The 17453-nt window shown below is 41.5% G+C and overlaps 1 pseudogene across 1 annotated transcript; it reads right to left on the reverse strand.

Annotated features, from left to right (window-relative positions):
- Positions 1–3539: 3539 nt before the first annotated feature.
- LOC308564630 (disintegrin and metalloproteinase domain-containing protein 20 pseudogene) lies at positions 3540–6284 on the reverse strand (annotated as a pseudogene). The gene is made up of 2 exons: positions 3852–6284; positions 3540–3557 (listed from the first exon to the last, which is right to left on the reverse strand). The product of its transcript is annotated as a disintegrin and metalloproteinase domain-containing protein 20 pseudogene (transcript).
- Between the last annotated feature and the right edge of the window lie 11169 nt (positions 6285–17453).

The following is a 17453-nucleotide window of genomic DNA, read 5'->3' on the forward strand; positions in this document are numbered from 1 at the left end:
ACCCCACTGACTTCACTGGATAGATCTTCCAGACAAAAGGTCAACACAGAAACAGTGACTGTAAATGGCACACTAGATCCGATGGATTTAATTGATATTTACAGAACATTTCACCCCAAAGCTGCAGAATATACATTCCTCTCAAATGCACATGGGTTACTCTCAAAGATAAACCACGTTAGGACACAAAACAAGTCTCTACAAGTTCAAGAAAACTGAAATCATATCAAGCATCTCAAATCACAAGGGCATGAAATTAGAAATCAACTACAGTAAAATCACTCAAAAACATTCAAACACATGGAGGCTAAATAGCATGTTATTAAACAGTGAATGGGTTACCAATAAGATCAAGAAAGAAAGAAAACCACCTTCCTGGAAACAAATGAAAGTGAACACACAGCCATCCAAAATCTATGGGACACAGCAAAAGCAGTCCTAAGAGGGAAGCTCATAGCACTGCAGGCCTACCTCAAAAGGCAAGAAAAATTTTCAGCAAACTATCCAACCCTACAACTTAAAGAATTAGAAAGCTCCCCTGTGAAACCATCCTGACCAGGGCTTTTGTTTGCTGGGAGTTTTTTTTTATTGCTGCTTCGATTTCATCAGTTGTTATTGGCCTATTCAGGTTTTCTGATTCTTCCTGATTCAGTTTTACATGATCTCACTCATATGTGGAATCTAATAAACAAAATAGACTGAGGAACAAAATAGATCCAGGGACATAGAAGCATGGAACAGACTAATGAATCTCAGTGGGAAGGTGGGGTGGGGGAGTGGTTGGGAGAGATTAATCAAAGAACTTATATGCATATATGCATAACCCATGGACACAGACAATAGTGTGGTGAAGTCTTGGGGGGGTGGGCGGCAGATGCGGGGTGGAGGAGACCGGGGGAGGGGATATCTGTAATACTTTCAATAATAAAGATAAATTAAAAAAAAATTTTTTTTTAAAAAGGTGTTCGTCCTTAACTATTAGAAACAGGTGGGTATAATTACTGTAATGGGCCCTGACCTAAGTATATCTGAGGCCATGTCTAATAGAGTTTGGCTCTCCTAGGGATGATATAGGAGGGCAGGCAATGAAGGCATTTATTGCATTATACAACAAAAAAAGATTCAAAAAGTGGTGATCAGCATACTGATGCCAACTTCTGCAACGGGTATCTCAACCAATTTTCAAATCCTGAGATCAATCATTGACCCATTGCCAACTGAAGGAAAAACCAGGTACCGTTAGGAAGCACCCTGCAATGTCACCACAAATATATGCAATGAACATCCCTTACCTTGTTTCCCCAACTGGACCTTGTTTCCCAAAGGGACTTGCTCCCCAAATGGACACACATGTACCAGAGTAACTACACAATGGCGAAAGGGGAATACTCAGATCTTTTGAAGACTATCAAATGCAAGGTCTGACCTGACAGAGATACCACAGAATCCAAAATGCCTCATGAAGGAGACCATGTTAAATAAAATCCTGATCCAAGGGCATCTCACAGTGGGTCCGATAGGTCCATGAACCCACTCTGTGGTAATTTCCCTGGCTCCTGAGTAAATAAATTCAGAAGATGACGGGACCCTCAAAATGGTTCTTTCACCTGTGAAGTCAGAGTTATGGTAGCAAAGACCAAGTGAGAAGCCTTAAATATTTCCTCCATACCCACCTATCTCCATAGTAAGACAGAAACACTAACACATCATGAGTGAGACAGCAGAGATTAGTGAGGCCACTTAACAGTTGCAGGTGGTGATCCACATCCATTCCCATTTAATTCAATAGTATTTCTGCGGCAAAGAATCAAATGGGTCTTGGTGAGTGATGGTAAATTACCATAAACTTAGCAGCTCCGATCATGGATACTGTGCTGGATATAGTAACTTCACTAGAAGAGATCAAGAAAACAACAATCTTTAACTGTAAAGGAACACAGGCACATAGAAAATTGATCAAGAACAAAATTGAGAAGGCACAGTATCAGGAAGGAAAGAATAAGGAGACATAATTAGAGACATAAATATGAAAAGATACTATGAACACTTCATGCTAATAACTTTGAGGAAAATACGAAAACAGGAGAAATGCCTTGAAAAACATAATTCACCAAAATTGACACAAAGAATTAAAAAACTGAATAGTTCTACCTCTGTTAAAGGGATTGAATCTGAAACCATAGGTTCACAAAGGATTTCAACAGTTAATTCTTCCAAATATTTTTGAGAAAACAAAGTACTGGATTGTCAGGAATCAGAGGTCTTGCCCTCATTAAACTTTATAACTTCAAGGAAACAATCATATGGAACAGGCAGTGAAGGTGAGGTCCAGAACCACCAATACCTACATTTCATCTATAACTAGGGTATGAAGGCCCTGCCATTGCATCCCAAAGCAAGAAAAATATGACAGGAAATATTTGGTCCACAGTGCTCATCCAAGTTGGCCAAGGTTTGTTTAGGCCTACAAAATAATTCAGTTTCTCTGTCTGTAAAACTGGCTTCATCACAGAATGCTTTCCTTTCCAGGTGTTCATTCCTAATAAACATCTTAGACACTAAAACTCCAATTGAGTGTCTGCTTCTGGAGAACTTAAACTATCACAATGGAGTAATTACTGATAAAGTACCAAATAGCCCTAGGGCCAGGGGAACAAAGAAAAGAAGTTGAGCTTATTAGAGTACTCATGATTAAAGGAGATCCTCTGCAGAGCAGGGACCAAGGCCCTTTAAGGAGGGCAAGTGACCAGCTAGTGCTCATGCTTCAGGAACTCAGAGGAGAATCACCCTGCTAACCCCAGAGCTGCAACTCAGATCTCTGAAGGTGTCAGTGGCTAACTGGTGCTGGTACTTCTCAGGAAGAATGAAGGTGGTTCTAACAAATCCAACAAAACTGGAACCCCAAACCAAGCATAGCTACCAGAGTGAATGGTCCCAGCCAAAATGACACTAAGTGTAACTTTTAGCACGCAGGGAATTAAACTCTCTTCTCCCCTCATCTTTCATTCCAGGCTACTTCTCTGCCCCCTTTTGGCATAGCTACCTGGAAGAGTGCTGGCAAAACAGAAATGGGGTATATAGTGGCACATCCCAGACATTACATCTTACAGAACAAAGGTGGGAGAAGGTTTAGATCTGATAAACATCAGCTTCAAAATGTGTCTTTGCTGTTCTTCTGCTCAAGGTACATAAAGAGACGACTTCCACGGAGCATCTGAGATCTTGGTCCCCAGCATGTTCTCAATTTGGCTCAAATAAATTCTTTTTCAAAAGTCTTTTTATAGATTTTAGGGAGGAAATGAGAGAGAGAGAAACATCGATGTGAGAGAGAGACATTGATCAGCTGCCTCCTGCATGCCCCGTACTGGGGATCCGAGCCCACAACCCAGGCATGTGCCCTGACTGGGAATTGAACCAGTGACTTTTCAGTGCACATGACAACACTCAACAAATTGCGCCACATCAGCCAGGGTTCAAATAAATTCTTATAAAAATTCTTTAAAAAAAAAAGATACATGATTTCCAGAAATAATAAACTTCTAATATTGCTTGAAACACTGAAGAGGAAGTTAAGAACATGCTAGGAATCCTTCAGTATAACATGATCCAGACATGAGAGATCCTTAAATTTTGCTTTAAATAGTAGACATGTTTCTCTACTATTAAAAAAATGAGATTTTTAAAATGAAGCAGGAGCTTTACTGTTCCTTCTCTTCCTCCTTTATCTCCTCTTCCTCCTTTACCTCTTCTCTATTTTTCCTTTTATGTTTCTTACAAAGCACAAGGAAGCGATACAAAAAGAAAGCAAACAAAGGACCAAGGCACAATAACGACACGTAAGCCAACTTTGCCTCTGGTCCTTGGTTCTTAGGAGGTGGGCCGCTATCATCACTACCTCCATTGCCCTTGTGCGTGCAGTTGGGAGGTGCCCACCCACGGTTGCAGTGGCAATGCTGTTTATTATTGCAGACCCCATTCATGTGGCAGGTCTCACACCGACAGGGCTGTGGCAGATGGACCATACTGACACACTTCTGGTAGATGCCCATCTTTTCTGGACCACACACTGTGCCATCTTTCACTCGACCAATATCAGGTATGGACATCCCCAAATGATAATCAATACCCCAGCAAGTGGTGTCATTGAACTGACCCTGAAGTCCTGTAGCATGTTCTACCAGATTAGGAATAACTGACATGTTCTCACACTGAACTCTCCCACAGAGGATGTCTGCGGTATTACATTTGAGGTATGCCGTACCAGTTAGACCACAGTGGCCAAAACGGTTTCCCTGGGAGTTGATTTCTTTATAGCAATTCCGAGACGCACTCTTTGCGCCTTCACCAAAAATCTCCCTGCACTGTTTGTCATGGCCATTACATCTCTTTTGATAGCAGTAGGCACCGTCACTACAGGGAATCCCATCCTGCACATATACATCTTCTGGGCACTGATGGAATGTCCCATTGCACCACTCTGGAAGGTCACATTCACCCATCTGTTGTCTGCACAAAGTCCCTGATGGCATGAACTTGCAGTCTTTGCAACACAGCCCAAAAGCACAAGCAGCACCAGGCCTCAGAGTGCAGTTCAGCAGACAACAGGGGTGATGTTCACACTGCTTTGTAGATCCACAGTCACACTCCTCTCTCTTCAACAACTAGGTTCCCACAATACTGTAACCTGAAAACATTCCCTGGATATGGAGGAGGGTAAATACACATGCCTTTACTCATAGTGTGGTCCCAATAGTAGGCACAACTGCAGTTGCTGAATTTAGTTGTCCCCTGCACGGTAGGAGCCATTATGCACCACTGGGAAGCACACACACACACACACACACCATTCAGTGTCGTGCTGATTACCCAAATTATGACCAAGCTCATGGGACACAGTAATGGCAAAAGAATACAGACTGTTGCCTTGGAATATACCAATTCCACAATTAAAAGGATGCTGGCATAGTCCTCCGATGTAGGCAATACCAAGCTTTCTGCCAAAATATTTTTTTATGAAAAGACGGGCATCATCATGTTGCAGTCAGGCATCAAGTTGGAGAAGCTTCCAGGAAGCAGAGTCTTCCAGCATCTGAACTATGTCATCGGTGGGAATTTGGTTTCCTTTATCCCAGACCTCAATTCCAGTCAAAATTACATCAACCTTGAAAGGCTGATAGAAGATACCCAATATATTGACAACATCAAGTACTTCACGCTGCACTAGTGACACATTACTTTCAGAGAAAAGGTATCGGAAATGGTCCACAACCACTACCAGCTCAAGATATCGCAAGTGAGTCCACCAGCCCACATAAGAACTTTGCATCAGAGTGGACCTACAGAACTCTCGCAGCTCCAATTGACGTGCTATTTTCTCTTCTGTTAAGCCACATCTCATAGGTGGGAGCTGTATATCATCACTATCTATCTTATACACCAGGTGTTCAAATGTGGCAGAAAACCTAATTGGCTCGATTCCATAAGCAAGGTCACTTATCTGTAGCATTCCTTGAAAGCCTCCAGAACAGGTACTGAGGGCAACCAGGGACTCGGGGACACCCTGCACATAACCATGATAGTAGCAGTCATCAGGAACAAAAGGCTGATCCTCCTGGAGGACATGCTGGTCCGTGTAGGTGAACACTGGTAGGTGTCTGGAAGCCAAGAGCTTCTTGACCCTCATGTTGACAATGTGTCTTTGGCCCCCAAACTGAAGGCTGTAGGAGGGCCAGCCTGGAGCCTTAGCATCTCTGCCCCTGCTGGGCACCTTCAAGGGGATCACAACTTCTCGGGAGGAGAAGCGCTGGGAGGGGCTGGCCTGAGAGTGGCCAGAAATGGACAGACACTCCCCAAACCACAGCAGCAGAAGACTGACCTTGATGTGCATCGGGGCCTCACCCGCTGCCATTATGGAACTATCATTATGGAGCCACCTGTCCATGGTAGAGGAGAGGGCCGGGCATGAGGCGCTGCTGGTACAGTTTCTCCCTTTGAGCTGCTCAGGGTGCAGGGCTGACCTTTACAGATCTGTCTTGGAAGAGCTGGACCATCAGAGCTGCAGTGCTCGAAGTTGAAAACAGAGCTAAAGAGCGGTGGGTAGGGTAGGAGGGTGGGGGAGAGGGGGAGAGAGAAGAAAGTGGCGTAAAAAGTGATTCTTCAGTTGGGACAAGGCTTGAATCAGTAAAATACCCGAGGTTGCTCTTATACATATGTAAGGGGAGGAGGTGGCAAAAAGGTAGGATTCCAGAAAAACAGATGAAGGAGATTTATCAGGTGGATTATAGTTGAACCTGTATGGGAGATACATAAAGTTTCCTTACAGACTATTCTCTAAACATGTAAACTGGCATAAAAATTTTCCACATTAAAAAAACTGACATCTGACTTCCAAATTTCTCTTCTATCCCAAATCTACCGATGCTCTGCTATCTTCAACAAGTACGTGGACACCCCATCCAAAACCCAACATTGTTGGTCCCTTTATTCAAACAGTTTGTTCCATCTCTTTTCTTCTGCAGACATCTTATCTACACCCCCCCTCCCATTCTGTTTGAAGTTACCAATCAAAGTAAGCCCCACTTAAGGGACTCATTAGTTTTGAGAGACCCCCTCCAATGAAGATAATTTTTTATTTTACAATGCAATCTTATCTGCAGAAAAGACTGGACGAATGTCCAGGGAGGCAGCCATACTGATGGAGTAACAGGGAGTGGGGCTGCTATTTTGGGGCAAGGCAGACAGCCTGATTGCCTCTACTCACAGCATGACGGCAGCAGCCTTTTCTCTACCCCGCCCAGTGCATCATGCTCTCAATCATAAGAGACTCATCCTGGCTGCATAAACACAGATTCTATTACATGTTTTACATGGCTGGCGAATTAGTTGAGCTCTCTAGAGAAAGCTGGACTGAAGAGTTTAAACCGAGAATCAGTTTGTTAAAATGTTCAAAAGACCACAATTCAAGTGGCCTTACATCACGACTCCTATTGCAAACATAATTTTAGCTCAGGCAAAAGCTAATTTTTCTCATTCACTGACTATCAGTTAAAAGTATCCCCAGGCATCAGAAGGTTGCCGGTTTGATTCCCAGTCAGGGCACATGCCTGGGTTGCGGGTTTGATCCCAAGTAGAGGGCGTGCAGGAGGAAGCTGATCGATGTTTCTCTCTCTCTCTCCCCCTCTCACTCCCTCTCTCCCTCAAATCAATAAAAACATAGTTTTTTTTAAAAAGAAAAGAATGCCTGCATACATCTGGATAATATTCCAGAACTAATGGATGGCTACTGAAAACCAAGAATGCTAGATGAAACCTTTTAGAGAAAGCATCTCTGACAGAGGTGAAATCCTAATGACCAGATTTCCTCTTCATGACTGTCATGATATCCTTGGTACTTGCTATAGATCTGGGGTTATTAAGATGGATACGCATTTGGAAGAGAATTATTAACAATAAAATGTTATAAAGAAAATAACCCATACTAAATTTTGTCAGAAACATGATGTGGCGGTAATAGAAAAGTTTACTGACGAAAGTCTTTGAGGGTGCTCACCAGTCTCTGTCAACACTGCATGACTCCAAAGACAAGCTCTGAGGGAATATCTAACCTTACCATCAATGATGTGATGGTACTGATGTTACTCCAAAGCCCTTCTTTTCTAGCATTACCGGCACTTCAAGCAGTGTATCCTCTGTAGCAATCATTAATTCTTTCCTCTACAGGTGTCCCAAAAACATGTATACACACTTTCACAGCTGATAGCTCAACTGATGTTTCTTTCTTTTCAGTCAGACTAAGCTTTAAACAGAGGAAACTCATCCTAAAATGCTACTGGAATTTTGAAAATGCAGTTGAAGTGCAAACACTGCCTTTATAATTATTCAAAGTGTGTATACATTATTGGGGGGGTCTAGGGTTTCCCCTCAAAAATGTATACACACTTTAACAGTCGATAACTCAATTTTCACTCCTTTTCAGGTTTAGCTGATTTGAAATAACGCGCGAAGCCAGACTAAGCTTAGAACAAAGAAAACTTATCCACTAGACTTTTTTATGAGGATACAAAAAAGATAAAGTTTATGGTACAAAACTGGCAACAGCTGACAAATTGAAGGCGCACAAATACTGAAAAAAATGATTCTTGATGTTTGCAACTCCACTGCTTCAAGTTATCAGCGATGCCTGGACCAGAACGGTCATCAGTTTGAAAACAGGCATTGACAAAAGAAAGTATTCATTTCTGTAGATTCTTTTAAATTTTGAAAATGAACTATACGTTAATAAACACTTGACTTTTTATAATAATTTGAAATATGTATACATTTTTTTTGGCACCACCTATATTTCCGACAGCTATTTCAACTCCTTAAAACTCCTATCTTCCATGCCTCCATTCACTCTCAATCTCGGGCTAATTCAGTGTTTCACAAACCATACAGGGCCATGAAATCGATTTAGTGAGCCACAGCTAAATAAGACATAAAAATAAATAATATCAGGGCTGGCTTTAGCTCAGCAGTTCCTTCAAAACGAGCATTTGCTTGTCAACCACTCTTGTGAGGTTGGTCCGAGTCCCGTGGGCGCCCTCCAGCCCTTTCAATAGTAAGAGTAAGAAGAATATCATACAGCTTCACAGAGATCACATTCATGTCACCTGCCATTACCTGTCACAAGAGAAACTATAGCAGCATTCGGCAGCCCTTTCTTATGCTGATTATCAGGTATTTCCTAAACTCCAAAACTAAAACTTATACTCTGTCTATGAAGCTGGAGCTAAGACTCTGCATGGTGTATTTCTCCATTGCTATTTGCCTTCCGGGATGAAGTTCTACCAATCAGGGCACTAGAGGGAGAATGAAAGACAAAAGGAGAGAACAAGGGACTTATTACCACCTATTTGCCTGCTGTTACTTTCTGTGAATCCCCAGCAATGATGCCTTGCTCTGGTGGTGAGGGTAGGTTACCACAAAGACCCAGAACCAGTTCCATCAAGGCCTATCACAGGTACAAGTATCCGGGGGACAGTGAACCCTCCTGAGAACCACTTGTATAGAGCCATGCTCCAGTACCCTAGGCAACCCACAACAGTCAGCCAGTGTCCCTCTCTGATGTTCCAGGTCACACCACCACCTGCCTTGGTACAAGCCCCATGTATGTAGCACCTCTCTCCGAGATCCGAGTCACAGTTTTGGAGGAACTTCTTCCAATTCCCTAAGAAGCCAGCACCAACTCAGCATTACTTTATAAGAGGTACAGCTATCAGCTCCACAATGCTCCTTTTCTGAGTTCCTAAATTACCAGCATCGCCTGGGCAATGCCCTATCTTCTACAGTCCAGGTCTAGATCTATGAGGCCCGTTATAAGAGTTTCTATGTTATGATAACCTCGACCTCTTCCTTTTGTTCCCCCATTCTTAGGGGTGGGTCTCCTTCTGGCAACTCCTACCTATGTACCTCAGTATTGTTTCCTTTTTACCTTTTCCGGTCTCTAGCACCTTTTAAAGAATTCCCTATATTAATTACGCTTGGTGGATTTTTTTCTTCTGGACTAGATCCTGACAGATACAGAACTTGGTACCAAGAGTGCTGCCGAGAGAGACAGACAAAACGGGACTCTGGGATTGGTTTGGGCATGTCCATGGCTTTAACACACTGCTGAACTCCTGTCCAATGAGGAACGAGCATGTACTGGCATCATAATTAAACTGCCACCGAATGTGGATTGTGATGAAGTGCCCTATTGAAGCAAGTGTGTGGGGACCCAGCTGTGATGGTAAGTACCTCAAGGACTGAGGAGCAGGTTGGCTATACTGAATTCTCCTGCAGAATTTATACAATGAAGCTCACAGTTCTAAATTCTCAGCTCAGAGAGCTGATAATCGTGGACCTAAAAGAATGTCTCCTTTCTTTCAGACACAGAGTCAACCTCATAGAAAGTCAAATTTTAATTGTGGAGTTAGAGAACCACAGTGTAAGTTGAATACATAGATTTGCCAAGACTTGAGCGGGAAAGTTAGGATGCTGAGAAGGGGGAAAACCTTGACAGCTGCAAAGGGGAATTCCAGCTGGACTTGACTGATTCTGAATATCTAGAGCCTGCAAGTATCTGAGTCTCCTTTAGCAGGGAGAGAACCCAGCCCTCTCCCGAGAGAAGTCTAGCCACCTCTAGCTTGAGACCCTGTCATTATCTCAGCTAGGGAAGTTGCCCTGCAAGGGAATGTCTAGTCTCCTCAAAATGTACTCTTAACACCCTTTATTGGCTCTAAATGCAAATCAGAATCTAATTCAACATGTTCCAGAGGAATAAGTTCAATCTGAATTGAGAGGAAAGAACTTCTACTCCAGAATAATTACAATATTTTACTAACTCACACTGGCAAAATTAAGGAAACAAACCATATTAATAGAAATGATGAAGTAGTTACATAAAGATACATTTAATATAAAATTCAACAGGAATATGTATCTAAATAAATAGCTTCAAAGATATAAAGCACTCTAGTGTTTCTCTTCAGAGCGTACAAATCTTTCCCCTTTTACAAAATATATAAAGCAAATGTTGAGAGATCAAAAGGAGAAAGAGAAAAATCCAAAATCTGCTTGTAGGTATTAACACACTTCTCTGAGCAACTGATAGATCAGACCAAAAAACCAAACCAAAACAAAAAGATTTAAGCAAGGTTTATCAAATTAACCTAACTGACACATATAAAACACGACATCCAACAATTGCAGAATACTCACTGGGTTCAAATGCACTCAGGCCCCTCCCTAGTGGTGATTTCCTGGAAGGCCCCGTGCCCCCAGCACCAGCCTGTGCTTGGAGGGCGGCACCCACAGCATTTGTCTACAGCCTAAGAGCCTCCTGGTTTCCAGACGACTGCCAGTGTTCACCTACACAGAGCGGCACACCCTCCAGGAGAGCCAGCCCGTTGTCCAGGATGACTACTACTATCATGGTGATGTGGAGTGGCCCGAGTCCACATGCTCCTCTGTACCTGTTTGGGGGCCCTTCAAGGGATGTTACAGATAAACAATCTCGCTTATGAAATCGAGCCCGCCGGTAAGGCACTCTACCACATCTGAACAGCAACTGTATAAGATACACAGTAACAAGATAAGACTTAATTCCCAGCAATGAAATGTGGCGTGACAGAAGACGAAATCCAGCATCAGAAGCTGGAGTTGGAGGCAGAGAATTCAAAACCACCACCAAACTCCCAGTTGGTGGACCCACAGGCCCTTTGTGGAGTTGGTCCTATAGATGGACAGCTATAGTTTTAATTACCCAAACAGGAATGTCTCAAAGGCAGCAGAAGAAATATATATTCAATGTGATCAAATTAGTAGATTCCATCTATCCACAGCTAGCCCTTCATGCTTCCTTAATTGGGGCTGAGATTTGGAACCAGGGGAAGCTTTTCAAGACGTAATCAACTACTTGCCAATTCCAGTGAGTGGAAGTGCTCATCTTTATCTCTGTTTGCCACATTATTCTGGGCATCTCTTTGTGGGCAAGAGTTTTTCTAATATATTTGGTCTGGCTTGAAACTCAGGAGTATGCTACCCTCATTTTGGGCCAGCAGTTTGTAAATGCATCAAAGAGGGTTTCTTTCATTTTGCAGTGGTTACTGCTCACCAGCTGGGCCATAACCTTGGCATGTCTTACATGGAGAAATTCTGTGTATGCAGGAAAACAACACTGCAACTGCAGTCATGGAAGTTCTTTAAACCTCATTAACCACGGGAGAGGAAATCTGTCAGGCGAACATACACTGGCTTTTTGAAATGCTACCCCATTGGAACATGGTAACAAGGTAGTAGACGATGAAGAAGACTGTGGGTCAGAACGTCAGTGCAGAAAGGACGCTTGCTGCGGCTCCAACTGTGAATTGAAAACCGTGGGCGTGCTATGCTCTTGGACCTCTCCTGGAAAGCCCTGTAGAATACACATCAGTGAATGCGACCTTTCTGACTGGTGCCATGGATGGTCAAGGTGGTGCCCTGAGGATTTCTATGTGTAGGATGAGATGCCTTGTGGTGACAGTACCTACTGTTATCACAAAATGTGCAACAGTCACAACAAACAATGTTACTATATTTTGGCCAAACAGTAAGGAGCCTCTGTGAGCTGCTATTCAACAATTAATATGCAAGATCATTTTGGCCACTGTGGTATAAAAGGTTTAACATACAAAAGATGCCCTCCAAGTACTTTGTGTGGAAGAGTGCATTGTGAGAATACAGAAACGATCCCCAGTGTAAAATGAGACAATGCCGTAGAACTCAGATATATATTAAGGGTACCAAAGTGTTGGGGAATGGACTACCACTCTGGCAGGAATACAGCTGACACTGGACAAGGAAAAGATGGCACCTTGTGAGGTCTAGGCAAGATATACATTAGAAGGAGCTGTGTCGGTTCTTTGACCCTCAACTATGACTAAAAATTACAGAAATGTCGTGAGAGGAGAGTGCAACGATGAACAGCAGTGCCACTGTTGGTGAGCTCTTCTTATTGTGAGTGCACAGGCTACGGAGAAAGCTAAGACAGTGGCTCAGCTCCAAGGGGCAGTCCCCTTCCTCACTATTCACAATTCTTTACACAATAATTCTATTCACACAGTTTTTCCTTACCTCAATATCTTACGGTTTTGTTTTTATCCTCACTGAGGGTATGTTCTTTTCTCACTGATTTTAGAGAGAGGGAAAGGGAGAGAGAGAAAAAGAGAAACATTGATGTATGAGAGAAACATCAATCAGTTGCTTCCCGTATGTGCCCCCCGCCCCCCGGGATCAAATCTGAAGCCTGGGTATGTGCACTGACTGGGAATCAAACCAACAACCTTTCAGAGTAAGGGATGGCGCTCCAACCAACTGAGCCACACTGGCCAGGGCTCAGTACCTTATGTTTTTATCAGAGTACACTGTTTTTAAGAGTCCCTAATCAAGAAAATATCCTTACAACTTAGAACAGGAAATGGAAGGGTTACAAAATATTCACTGGTTCAAAGAAAATATCTTTGGAAAGAGAAGATACCGCATGATCATTGCCCAATGACCACAGTTCATTAATTTAGAAAGTGTGATCAAAGGTAGGTTTTCTTGATTCTTTGTTTAATTGAAAGATAAACGGCCAACTTCTGAAATTAAATGTCTTTTGCTTTTCCTTAGTAAGTACTCAGTTCTCTCCATTTTCAATAGGGTTGCACTCAGTAGGAAACGCTGGAAACGTGTTCCAGTGCGTTCATCATATTAGCTCTGTGGCTACACCCTTTAACCAGGTCTAAGGGAACAAATGAGTGGCATAATCACTAAGACAAAGCGTTAAAAGACACAGGCTCCCTTTGTAATATCTGAAGGAGAACTGTTAGAGCAAATCAGCAGAAAGAACAAGGCTTATAAACAAATAGCCAGATAAGGAACCAAAAAATTGTAAAGAGATATAAAAAGGCAAAAGTTTGCATGGTTTCCCACTGCACATTGCTGTTTGCAGAAGGGACATACAAGATCACTTAGATACATCTTTCCACACGAGATTAATTGCTATTAATTTAATAGATGGCTGGGCAATGTTATTAAAATACTCCTTTAGATGTGATGTTTTGATAAGAACTTTTGTTGTCACTAATAATCCTTTTCTATTTAATAATGATAGCTAACATCTGTTGAGTGCTTTCTCTATGCCAGTTACTGTTGTAAGAGCTTTACATAATTAAATCACATTAACTCTACTGTTATCATTCCTGTTTTCCACATAAGGAAACTGGGGCATGACGTAGCTAAATAATTTCCCCAAGATAATGCATGTATATATTAAATATATCCATATATATTTAATTTATACAATATAATGTTCCTCACTATGGTTCCTCTCTAGTTCCCTGTGACAGAAACAAGCTTATTTGCAGAGCATTTGGGGAGGGATGTGGTGCTTTGCAGGAGCTGGGGAAAGCTGACTCTCGGTGCATATGAAAGTAATGCGTTTGAGGGAGAGGGGGGCAGAAGAGCATGCGTTGGGAGGGTATTGGTTAACAGCAAGAGATCCAGAAACAGAAAAACCAGGATCCATTGAAGCTGGGCCCTACAGAGGGAAATGGCCAAGTGAGAAGAAGATGGAGTGCCCATGATGGACGTTGTGGGAAAGAGAAATTTAGTAAGGGGACTTCCTGAGTTACTCATTGTATGGTGTGCAGTGTAAACCTCCTGTTCTCTATGAAATCTTCAGTAAATTTTACATTGATTACTAATACTTTGTGTCAGAGAGCCGAGTATTCTTTAACGTGGGGAACTCAAAGACAATGACAGAACATCACCAGTCAACTGCGTTATAAACTGAAATGTTCCCATGGATTCTCAAAGGCAAAAGATATCAATGTCTTAAATCAATCTATTAATTTCTTACGAGGAGCTTGGAAGGACCTTCCACAGCAAATCAGCTCAGAAAGCAGTCTCTGGTGTTGTTCTTGAGAGAGGAGAGAGAAGAGATTGGGGAGGATAATTAAGAAACATCCTCTGCCCTTGAGGTTTACAGTCTTACCAAATCCTAATGTCACCCTTTTAAGTGAATATCCCTGTAAGTGCTGAACTCATTTATTAGTTATAATAGTTGGTTGTTTTAAATATTTTTATTGATTTCAGAGAGAGGAAGGGAGAGAGAGAGAAAAAAAAACATCAATAATGAGAAAGAATCATGGATTGGCCGCCTCCTGCACACCCCCTCTGGGGATCAAGCCCGAAACCAGGCATGTGCCCTGACTGGGATTCAAAATGTGACCTCCAGGTTCATAGATCGACACCCAACCACTGAGACACACCGGCCGGGCAGTTATAATAGCTTTTAGTGGGTTCCTTAGAATGTTCTACACACACAAAGTCATGGCATCTACAAACAGAGATCATTTTACTTATTTATTCCAGTCTAAATGCTTATTTCCTTTTCGCCATCCCAATCGACCTGGCTAAAACCTCCAGTTCAATGTGGAATAGCAGTGATGAGAGCAGACATTCTTGTCTTCTCCTTTCTTAGAGGCAAACACTCATTCTTTGCTTATTAAGTTTGATGTTAGCTGTGAGTTGTTTTTGTTTTGTAGATGCCTTTAATCAGGTTGATGACGTTTCTTTCTACTCCTAGTTTATTGAATGTATTTATCATGAAGAGAGGTCAAATTTTGTCAGATGTTTTTCTGCGTCTGGATTACGATCATATAGTTTCTTTTTTGTCCTCAATTCTACTGATATAGGGTATTACATAATTTTTGAATGTTAAATCAACCTTGCATTCCTGAGATAAGTCTCACTTGATCATGATGTATAATCCTTTCAAAACATTACTGCATTTGATTTGCAAGTATTTTGTTGAGGATTTTTGTATCTACATTCTTAAGAGGTGTTGGTAACTTTATGATGTCTACCTCGTGATGTTTTTGTGTTAGGATAATACTAGCCGCACAGAATGAGCTGGGAAGTGATTCATTCTCTTCTATTTTTTGGAAAAAGTTTGTGAAAAATTGGTATTAATTCTTCTTTTGAATATTTGGTAGAATTCACCAATGAAGCCCTCTGGGTCCGGCCTTTTCTTGTGGGTTTTTAAATACTAATTCAATTCTCTACTTGTTATAAGGTCTTTTCAGATTTATATTCCTTCTTAAGTCAGTTTTGGTAGTTTGTGTCTTTCAAAGACAATGATAGGACATAACTTAGATAATCTAAATTATCTAAGTTATTGGCATATAATTGTTCATAGCATTCCCTTATAGTTCTTTATTTCTCTAGGGTTGCTAGTAGTGTCCCTTTTTCATTCCTGATTTAATAATTTGAGTCTTCTTTCATTTTTTTATCTTGGTAAAACTAAAGCCTTGCCAATTTTGTCAATCTTTTTAAAAACAACTTTTGGTTTTATTGCTTCAGGTATATTGCAGCTATGTCATCAGGTGCAAGTACGTTAAATACTGTCCTATCTACCTGGAGAACTGACTCCTTTATCCCTCTTTATCCCTGACAGTTTTCCTTGCTCTGAAGTCTGCTTTGCCTGAAATTAAATATCCACTGCTCCCTCCTTCTCCCTTATTTCCCCTCCTTCCTCCCTTCCCTTTTCTTTCTTCAGTCATGTCTACTCTGTGGATGACCCCACCAAAGGCATTCTTCATTTCTGTTCATTTTTGATTTCTAGAATTTCCTTTTGATTCTTAAAACTTCCATCTCTCTGCTTACATTACCCATCTGTTCTTGCATGTTGTGTACTTTTTCCATTAGCGCTCTAAGCATATTCATCAGATTTTAAATTCTCAGTCTAATAATTCCAACATCCCTGCCATATATGAATCTGATTCTAATGCTTGCTTACTTTCAAACTGTGCTTTTTCTTTTAGTATGCCTTGTAGTTTTTGTTGTTGAGTTGGACATGATACCCAGCTGGACTGGGTAAAAGAAGCTCCAGTGAATAGGCCTTTAATGATGTGGCAGTAATGTGTAGGGGGAGGGTAACATTCTATAATCTTATGATTAAGTCCCAGTCTTTTAGTGATCATGGGCCCCTGGGATGGACCTTCACAACTGCTTCTCAGTCTTCCTCCCGCCACTCCCATTTAGGTGAGAAAGGAAGGCTGGAGTTGGGTGTTTCCCTTGCCCCATTTGGTTAGGCTCTGGTAAAACCCAGTGTGATTTGGCTCTAGCAAAATAAGTTTCCTTTGAGGTGAGGCTTTTGTAAAAGAGAACAGAAGGGGGGGGGGATATTTCTGAATAATTACTTTCCCCTTCCCTGCTGGAAACACAAGGATATTTTTCTCTGATATTCACTGTGAGAACCTGGTGGGCTCCAGGAAGTAAAACACAAAATATGCCCCCAGCCTGGTCTCTTTTTTAACTGCAAGTTAGTCATGCTCAGTCTCTAGTAATTAGTCAATTACCCTTTAAATTATTCCCAGGGGTGGTTTCCCCTCCAGGGAAAGTGTGATTTTCTGTATTTGCCTCAAGTGCTCAGGGTAGTGGTTTTGTCTTGTGACCTTAGTCTCTCACGCACTCAAGAAGTCATGGATTTTCAGTTTTTCAGCTTTTTTCTATGTTAGGATGGCAGTTAAGACTTCCAAGGTTTCTACAATGTTGAACTGGAAACCAGAAATCTATTTTGTTTTTCAAGAAACTGCCAAAACATGTTCTAGACTGATTGTACCATTTATCCTGCCAGCAATGTAAGAGATCTAGTTTTCTACATCCTTGTCAGCATTTGGTATTGTCAATTTTTAAAATTTTAGCTGTTCTAACAGATGTGTAATGATTTATCAATGTAAACAAATTTGTATTTCTCTAATGGCCAGTGATGTCAAACATTCTTTTCATGAGTTTGCCATTCATATATCCTCTTCAGTAAAATGTCTCTTTGTCTTTTGCCCGTTTTCTAATTGGATTGTTTGCTTTTTTTAACTGTTTAGTTTTCAGAGTTCTTTATATATTCTAGA

Source organism: Miniopterus schreibersii (assembly GCF_964146895.1).
Source record: "Miniopterus schreibersii genome assembly, chromosome: 1".
NCBI classification, from domain to species: domain Eukaryota; kingdom Metazoa; phylum Chordata; class Mammalia; order Chiroptera; family Miniopteridae; genus Miniopterus; species Miniopterus schreibersii.